The following is a 10,228-nucleotide window of genomic DNA, read 5'->3' as shown; positions in this document are numbered from 1 at the left end:
ACACATAGTGATTACCGGCCCCTCCCTAGACATGTGGGGATTACAATTCTAGATGAGATTTGGCTGGTGACACAGAGCCAAACCATATCACAGGGCAAACAATTTATTTTTAAAAATCCACATACAAGGAGACCTCATAGTTCAAACCCACATTGCTGAAGGGTCAACTGTAGATAGATAGATAGATAGATAGATAGATAGATAGATAGATAGATAGATAGACTGAGAATGTAACAGTTTTTACAAATGGAAAAACATACAACAACATTCTATATTTGTTTATTGAAAAGCTCATGCAAAGTAAAAATGCAAAACTTGCATTTTTTATTCATACTCACACATACTTTATTGTAAGGTGTTGTCTCTTTGGAGAAAAGGAGAAAAACTATGAGATAGAGCGAGACTTAGCAATATATTTTTTAACAGAAAACTTTACAATGATGAAGGAAGAAGGATGAAGGAAGAAGCAAATTGTAGCATTTATTTTATTCCAGTATAGGGTCCTTAGATACAGGTTATAATTGCCATTTTCTTTGGTATGTTCAAAATAATAAATACAGATTGAAAAATAAATGAAGCATAAAATCCAAAGAAACAATACCATCTTTTGACCTTGCAAGATACTCCAGGTGTGTTCTAGCTCTTACTACCTTTGAATAGACATGTTCTCTGTCAAATGGAGAGTTACCTGCTTTCTGTCTTTCAATCTTTCTCCATCAATCAATGTACTCTTTAATCATACTTACCTCTTTAACTCAATGTCGTATGATTACTCTCATAACACTACACAAAATGTCTTTGCAGGAAATCACTAGTATGCTACCTACTGTTAAATTTAATGGACATAATTGGCCTCTTTACAGCATTTAATCCAAGTTTATACTTTTCTGACATTAAATTTTGGCCAACATTAGCAGTGTCTGCATGAAACTAAGTTAACATGTCACAGATTCTTACCTGTGCTTTGCAGTTCTACACTCTCTGTACCCACCAATCTCATTTACTCCCAACTCTTTACAAGAATAACCAAACGAAGATATTTCTCAAATTTCACATCAAGCCCAGACCTCTCCTTTCAAGTGTCTATATTCAGATGCTTTACTGATATAGTTCTACATATGTTGCACATTTTTCTCATACCTCAAAAATCCAAAATTATTTTGTTCTCTTATCACAAACATTTCACTCCCTTGGTGTTCTCACAGAGTAAATGCTACTCCTTATACCTGGTAAAAATGCTAGATGTCTTGACACATCATTTTCCTTCGTCCTCTTAAATGAAAATACACATCCAGGATACATTCCGCATTGAGAAATCTCTCCCCTCATTTACCAACACCATCTACTGCACAGATGAGTATGGCCTTTCCCTTAAATTTTGAGCAGACCACCAACTGCTCTTGTGCTTCCTGCCTTGTGTCTCTCTGGATTCATTTGCTGCATAGCAGTCAGGATGATCTTTCATGAAAGGTAGCTAATTATGTTATACAGCTTTAAACTCTGCAATCACATCTTGTTGCATTGGGATCATAGCTAAATTCATGGCCCAAAAGAACTGCCTGGAGGAAATCCCTTCTTTCTCCTGTAAAAGTTGTCAGAATCAAAGTTGAATCACCTCTTTTAAAGAGAAACTGACAAATGTTGCCAGGGAAGGCTATGAAGAGAAGAGTTCACCTGAACAAATGCCTGACAACAAGAATTATCATAAAACACTTTACAAAAACTGAAACCTGTTACAAAGGCTATCTCAACCTGCATAAAAAGAAATACTTCAGTCAGAACATCTGCCCAACAACTGCCTATCAAACCTTGAACTGTTGCCACCTTTGCTCTTGATCCTTGAAGCCAAGAATGATTATCTCAAAAAACGTAATAATCCTCCTCATTTTTTCTTTAAAATCCTTTGCCTTTCTTTACCCTAAATATGCACATGGTTTCTATGGCACATGTATTCCCATTGCAATGTCCCTTCCTGAATAGGCATCATTTCATTTTAAAGCATCTCTCTCAGTTTCTTATTTACTCATTTTGAACTAATTTTCCTGTTTCTTACTATGCTTTAGCTCCCAATCCTCATTCAGGTCCCTGAACACACCATATTCCATCCTGTCACAGAGGTTGGCTCTTTTGGTTCCTCTTGGTGGAATGCTTGCCACCATCTCTGGACCCAGTTAAATCTTAATCACATATCAAATTGCAACTATACTGACATAGTCCACGGATGGATTAGCTGGCCCCTATTATACACTGTCATAGCACCCTGTTCTTTCCTTTACAACACATATAACTGTTTATTACCATCTTTTACTTCCAGAATATTATAGCTTTTATTACTATTTTAGTGCCACAGGATGACACCAGTGTTATTAATGTTATAAAAACAGAACCATAAGCAGAATTTACAGTTCTTTCTGAATAAGACAGGGATACCATGAAACTCTGTTTTACCCTGTAGAGACCCTCTGGCTATGTTTTAGGTAAAAGTGCTCAAATATAAATTGTTTAGATATATTTTTTAACTGTATGTTCAGATACTAAAATTTTTAAATATTGTTAATCCAATTATTTATAGCATTTATTAATATTCAGAGACATATTCTGGCCTCAAATATTAGTTCTGCCATTACTTGTCTCTGTGACCTCATACCAAAATTATTTAACCTTTGGGGAGGGTCTTTCCTTTACAGAGAGTAAGAATAAAACATAAGGTTGAAAAATTAAGTAAGGTAATATATATGATGTATATAGAATACCTGTTGGCCATCGGTAAACACTTAATAACTGTGAGAAATTCATATTTGTTCTTACACTATACTTATAACACTAAAGCACATGATTTACATATCATTTGTTCACTATTTATCTCCCAGTGCTTACCAAAAAAACTGGCCACACGATACAACATTTTTGAAAAATGAATAGATAAATGAAGATAAATTTGAGTATTTGCTAATTTATTTTACACAAATAATTGCCAAGTCTGCAGTTAAATTTAGAGTAAAATTCTATTAAAAATGCAGATATGTTAGAACTACCCAAGATCAAAGTTATAAGAATAAGTATATTGTATTACAAGAGTAAATATCCAGGGAGTTTTCACTTTTCTGATATTTAGAAATGATCCACAACACTTAAAGAGGCACAAAGTCTTTGGAAATACAAGCATGCAGAATTCTGTAAGTTTTTGGTTTAAAGTTCTATTCTTAAAATATAAATAGGTATTACATGAACAGCAAGTTCTGTAATAGAATCATTTTAGAAAACTCTATTTAAAGAAAATCAATATACATACATTTTAATGACAGTAGAATTTCTCATACTTTTAGAATTTTAGGCAGATTTTCTCTAAATAACATTGAACATTTTATTACAGATTATTGTGTTGAAACTATGTTCTGAAGAACATTTATGAAGAAACATTGATGAAAATGATTTTTGAAGAGAAAGAGGGAGACAGTAGTTTAACACAGAGATTCACTTAGTTATATTTTAAAAAACCTCCCTTTCTTAATCTAATCTATAAATTAGAAGCAATAATCTCTTTTTATTATACTATGAGAATTAAGTTGAATCATAGTTACAAAAACACTTAGAAAATTAAGAGGACTGTAAATATAGAAATTATAATAGTAATCCCACATAAGACTGTAAGAGACTTAAATCTAAATCTACGTTAGTTGTTAATAAAATATAATTAATTTTAAGTTATCTGTTTTACTTATCCTGTCCAATTGAAATAACAAAAATGTGTGAAAGGTCCTCAGGATGCCTGTAGATAATAATTATTCTCAATTTCAAGGTTACTAAAAAGCCATAGCTGGCTGGACAGGGTGGCTCACACCTGTAATCCCAGCACTTTGGGAGACCAAGGTGGGCAGATCACTTGAGGTCAGTTCAGGACCAGCCTGGACAACATGCTAAATCCCTGTCTCTACTAAAAATACAAAAATTAGCTGGGCATGGTGGTGGGCATTTGTAATCCCAGATCCTCAGGTGGCTGAGGCAGGAGAATTGCTTGAACTCAGGAGGTGGAGGCTGCAGTGAGCTAAGATTATGCCACTGCATTCCAGCCTGAGCAACAGAGTGAGACTCTGTCTCAAAATAAATAAATAAATAAATAAATAAATAAATAAATAAATAAATAAAATTAAAAAAATAAAAAGTCATAGCTACCTAACTTGTGCCAGAGATTATTTCTGTATATGATATTTTCCAAAATTAGTTCAAGGTTGGATTTCTAAAAATGTGTTCTCATGGACGTTTGCATATACTAATGTCTTGACAATGCCAGTTTACATTGAAGATTGCTGTAAACGATCATGCGTAGACACTATGAAGGGCATTTTTTCTTCTATAGCAAGAAAATCTAGGGCCATGGAAGGTTAATATGTTACTTTAAAGATGGTTGCTCAAATGCTGAGTATTAAATAAAAGTTGAATTTTTGAATAGTGTTAAGAAATACAGTCCAGGCACAGTGGCTTATGCCTGTAATCTCAGCACTTTGGGAGGCCGAGATGGGACAATCTCTTCAGGCCAGGAGTTCTAGACCAGGGTGGGCAACAGAACAACACCCTGTTTCTACAAACAATTTTTAAAAATTAGCCAGGCATGGTGGTGCATGCCTGTAGTTCCAGCTATTTAGGAGACAGAGATAGGAGGATTACTTGAGCCCAGAAGTCAAGGTTGCAGTGAGATATTATCATGCCATTGCACCCCAGCCTGGGTAACAGAGTAAGGTCCTGTCTCAAAAAAAATTTATACATATATATATATATATATATATATATATATATATATAGTACTTAACATTTATAAATAAAATTCCTTACCATACAAAATATCCTATGCATTAATAAGAAAAAGATAATAAGCACTAGAAGAGAAAGAACTAAGAGAGAACTAGTAAAGTTAAGGGGAGGAAAGCCCAATCACATAATATTATAATTCCACATAGGAATATTACATGCTACCACCATTCTTGAGAACAATTTGCCATTGTACATTTTTTTAAAAATCATGTTTAATCCAGAAGCCTCCCTTTTTAAAATGTATCTTAGTGGTTTAATTGGACTATTTTTGAAAAATTAAGAGCACATCTTCTGCTTCAGTGTTCTTGCATACTCTCTCACTGGAGATCTCAGTTGGAGAGTGTTATTTGCCTAGTTTGACATCACTATTTTACCTGCTGGTTCATTTTACTCATTTAAATAAGGAATGTATTCGTTAAAATATATATGTTATTGTAACACACAGGCTGTATAGTGGATTAAATAGGATGATCATACAGAGTAAAAATAAATTTCTCTGACTGATGTTTCTCAAAGCAATGCTGATATTTGTATCCAGGCTTCCTTCATTTGGAGTTCTGCCATCTATGCCAAAGGGCTTCCAAGAGTTAAGTGATCTTTAGTATCAAGCAAAAGAAATCAAAAAGTTTAGAGGAAAACATATGGAAGATTCTATGGACAGACTGGATGTAAAGCACATACATCTTCTGATCACTTTTTGTTGTTTAAATCTTGGTCATATAACTTTCTCCACTATAACTATATGGTAGGCTGGTAAATGTTGTTTAGCTCTCTGTGAGAAAGAAGAAACAGTTTTGATGAATACCTTGCCTGCTTCAGCCAGAAGGCACAAGGTAAATTACGTTTCCAGGACAATATTTTTAACATGTATTAGTGTTTTTATTTGAGAGTTATGAATTAGGCTTTTGCTATGTAGCATCCACTACATATTGTAATTTATCTGAAAATCTACAAATTCAAATTATTCATGTTTTATTTTAAGATTTCCATTTCTTTGCTGTGCTTTATTCTGCTTCTGCTCTATTACAGATATCAACTTCTTTAAAAGCAACTTTAGGCCAGGTTTAGTGGCTCACAACTCTAATCCCAACACTTTCAGGGACTGAGGGAGGAGGATTCCAGCCTGAGCAATATTACAAGACCCTCATTTCTACCAAAACAATAATGTTTAAAAATTAACCAGGTTTGGTGGCCTGTACCTGTAGTCCCATCTACTTGGGAGGCCGAAGCTGGAGGATCACTTCAGCCCAGAAGTTTGGGGTTGCAGTGAGCCAGGATGGTGCCACTGTACTCTAGTCTGGGCAAGAGAGCAAGACCCTATTTTTAAAAAAGCAACTTTATTTTACCAGTTTTCTCTTAACTTCTTTCACTTTCATCAAAAGTATATCACTTATTAATACTTTAACTTTTAAATTTTTTTCTATTGTTCAAACTCCTGTTATGTAAATAGTATAAAAAAGGTTTCATATAACCCAATAATGTGTCTTATTCAAATAATTAACTCACTCATATAAGTATTTAAATATGCATGATTTTATGAATGATCAACAAAGGCAAGCTATAAATGAAGGAAATAATGGAAGGGAACAATTGATAAACTAATATTTGTGTTTATTACCCATACTATTGTCTCTGAATCCCTAAATACTATTTTTTAAAGTACTTTGCTTGTTAAAGTAGTATAAGCACATAATTAAAAAAAATTATTTATTTAAAGCCTAAAAACACTTACAATGAAAAAGAACCTGCTGATTCCTCTGTATCTACTTCAACCCCAATTCTCAAAATTAACTTTTTAAAATTGTTTGTTTCTTCTTGCAATTATTTCTTTTAATTTTTTCCAAATAACATTTTTAGTTTTATTCCAAATGCTCTAATAGATCGGCCATATATGTGTCAAAAATTTTGCCAAAGGTACACCCACCAAACATATAGCTATTTAATGCTCCCCACCTTTCTCCCACTCATAAATGGAGACCTTTTGACAGAACTCAATCCTCAAGGATCACAATAAGCTTGTTGGTGCTTTGAGCTGGTGTTCTTTTGTGAACCTAGGAATTTCTTTTGCCTCTCTCGTTTATAGAGTATAAACCTCCCCATTTGCTTTACAAAAGCTTGACCCAGGAAGAAGTAAATGTGCCACAGTTGATGCATAGGTTTTTAATCAATCCTCCAGTTTTCAACAAGTAACTTACTCCAGACTTCTGGAGTAGCTTGTGCTTCTGCATCTGAAGTATCTCACATTGAGATTACTCACAAAATATACCTTGTTCTCTACCATGTAGAAAATTGGTATTGCTGGATGACTCCCAATGAGAAATAGTATTCGGAGATTCTAACTTGCACTGTACTCAGTTTTTTGACAAGTCTTTCTAACCAATCCCAGTCTTTTGCAGTACTCAGTTTCTTCATGTGAGACTATAGCAGGGTCCATGACACAATCGGCTTTAAGCTCATTGGCATTCCACATTGCAGTCACACAGGTAATAACTTTGCTTTCTAAATCAGTTAACTGTTCTTCTACTTCCCTATTGTCTTCAAATTTTGTTGAAATATCAGATCCACTGTGGCATTTCCTGCAGTTCTCTTGGTCCTTGGGAATACAAACTCTTTTATTTTATTATTACATTGAGAAGATGTAAATATGTGAGGTGAACCTCCAATAATTAATTAAATTTCTAATTAAGTTTTAGGTGATAGTGGAAGAGATATTATATATGCCTGAGCTGTTGATTTTCAGCCTTATTTATTCCTGAAATTTGTTTTAATGCTATAGAGAGCTAAGCTAATCAGTCTACAAATATAAAAAGAAAATGATTTCTATTCTTAAGCCTAGACTGGAGCTTGACATATGCAATAGTCCATGCTTTCTTCCCCTGGAAACCATGTTGCCTTTCACTTAGTCTGTGTATCATGTGGGGGCTGTATTCCAATAAAGAAAGCAAATGCAGCTCCCTTTGATCAGTTCAGGTACCATAAAGAGAGGGGGAGGAAAATTCTAAGAAGGAGGATGAAGAAGACAGGTGTTCAGAGGAAAAAAAATTCATACTTAGCTCACTTTTAGCCCTAAAAGATGACACTACACTTTCCCCATATATATCTATCTTTATATTAAATGTATATCATTAAACTCTCTGTTTGTATATAGAGCTATAAATTTCACTTAAGCCTCATAGTATAAAGACATTTCTATTAAATCAAAAAATAGCAATGAAATTATTTAGTTCTTATAATAGTTACAAAATATATATTAACATCAAAAATGCTTAAAATTTTTTGTTAGTGACAGCAAACTGCTGAAGAGTATTTACAGAATGACCTAATTTCTAAAAAGTAAATTTAATAGATGATCGCATACCAACAGAAAACTAACTGTAAATTAAGATATTTAACTATTTAGAATTTATTCATTTAAAGAATAGGAATACAGTAGACTTTCTGAGTTTTATGCTTCTATAATGTTACCATTTTCTTACAGTATATGCATATAACTGGTTAATGATAAAAATGTCATATTAATCTATGTCATTTGTCCAGTATAATGCCAGGATTCAAAGAGATTACAAAGAAGAATAAAGTGCTGACTCCAATATCATATAACTTGTATTATCAAAACAAGACATGTGATCACAAACCATACAATTACAGAAAAACGAATATGAATAATTATTAAAATAAGTGGTTTTATTTTAGATCAATGGAACAAAATTCAGAGTAGGATAAAAGAGGAAAATGATTTACCTCAAGATGACTATTAACAGAGAAATTCTCTTTGAGTAAGCCAACAAGAATTGTAGAGTATGTTAGAGGCAGAGGTTATTTGGGCTACATGGACCCAAATACTTGGAGAAAAGTTGATATTAGCAAATTATTTTAAACCCCCTTATTCTTAATCTGAAAATATTCAGATTAATGAATGGGATAGTGTAGGCATCATCTCCAATTGTGATTTACACAGAAAAAACTATAAGTAGAGGAAAATTAACACTTGCCCAAGAAAATATGGAGGGCATGTGAGGACATTTTCCCCACCCTCCCTCGCTCACCCCTACTACCACCATGCTGCTTGGGATAGAGTTTAGTCCCTATTAAGTGTTTATTTTATTTAAGATACTGGCAAAGCAGCTGTAAAATGAACCCAAAAGTTATTGTGTATTATATGTCATAAATATATTTTTAATTTTAAAAAAGTCAGTTTTTCAGGTTTATGCTCTAAGGGTAATTGTGATTTGGGGAGCTTAGTTTCTTTCAGTTTATGGCTATGCAATTTCTCAGCATAAGTCTTCTAACTTTTGATCCAATATTTATGCTCTAGCTTCCACCGTCATAATTGTTGTTCAGATAAGGGAGACAAGGGTAGAGAGTATACTGAACCATAATCAAGCAAAACCAGTAATCAAGTTGAGTAGTAGGACTCAACCTTGACAGCTTACTGAAGGGCATGTCACCAGGACAGTTCCATGCCCTACAAGCCCTTTTGGAAGCCAGTAAAGTGTAATTTCAAAAACACCACAGGTGATTTCAGTGTGCAGCCAGTGTTAAGTCCTTGCTGAACTTAAGTGAACATGGGTCACCAAGAAAAAGGTGAAGCTGAATATAAAGAATACGCTTTCCCACTGAAGTAGAACTTGTAAACCCACATGGAAAATTTAAATATAAAAGAAGACATACAGGAGGCCAACAAACATATGAAAAAATGCTCATCATCACTGGTCATCAGAGAAATGCAAATCAAAACCACATTGAGATACCATCTCACACCAGTTAGAATGGTGATCATTTAAAAATCTGGAAACAACAGATGCTGGAGAGGATGTGGAGAAATAGGAACACTTTTACACTGTTGGTGGGAATGTAAATTAATTCAACCATTGTGGAAGACAGTGTTGCTATTCCTCAAGGACCTAAAAATAGAAATCCCATTTGACCCAGCAATCCCATTACTGGGTATATATCCAAAGGATTATAAATCATTCTACTACAAGGACACGTGCCCACGAATGTTCATTGCAGCACTGTTTACAATAGCAAAGACCTGGAACCAACCCAAATGCCCAACGATGATAGACTGGATAGGGAAAATGTGGTACATATACACCATGGAATATTATGCAGCCATCAAAAACGATGAGTTCACGTCCTTTGTAGGGACATGGATGAACCTGGAAACCATCATTCTCAGCAAACTGACACAAGAGCAGAAAATCAAACACCGTATATTCTCACTCATAGGCGGGTGTTGAACAATGAGAACACATGGACATAGGGAGGGGAGCACTACACACTGGGGTCCATTGGGGGAAATAGGGGAGGGGCGGGGGGGTGGGAAGGTGGGAAAAGATAGCATGGGGAGAAATGACAGATACAGGTGAGGGGACGGAAGGCAGCAAACCACACTGCCATGTGTGTACCTATGCAA

The 10,228-nt window shown here is 34.4% G+C and overlaps 1 long non-coding RNA gene across 1 annotated transcript in view; it reads right to left on the bottom strand.

The window, feature by feature from the left end:
- Positions 1 to 7,677: 7,677 nt before the first annotated feature.
- The window catches only part of LOC104650533 (uncharacterized), a 488,551-nt gene continuing 486,000 nt past the window's right edge, over positions 7,678 to 10,228 (bottom strand). The window contains exon 4 of the long non-coding RNA XR_744133.1: positions 7,678 to 7,807. This is a non-coding gene — a long non-coding RNA (uncharacterized LOC104650533). The remainder of the gene's footprint in view (positions 7,808 to 10,228) is intronic.

This window comes from Saimiri boliviensis, chromosome 1 (assembly GCF_048565385.1).
Source record: "Saimiri boliviensis isolate mSaiBol1 chromosome 1, mSaiBol1.pri, whole genome shotgun sequence".
Lineage (NCBI taxonomy): Eukaryota > Metazoa > Chordata > Mammalia > Primates > Cebidae > Saimiri > Saimiri boliviensis.
This window is presented reverse-complemented; position numbering and strand designations above follow the sequence as displayed.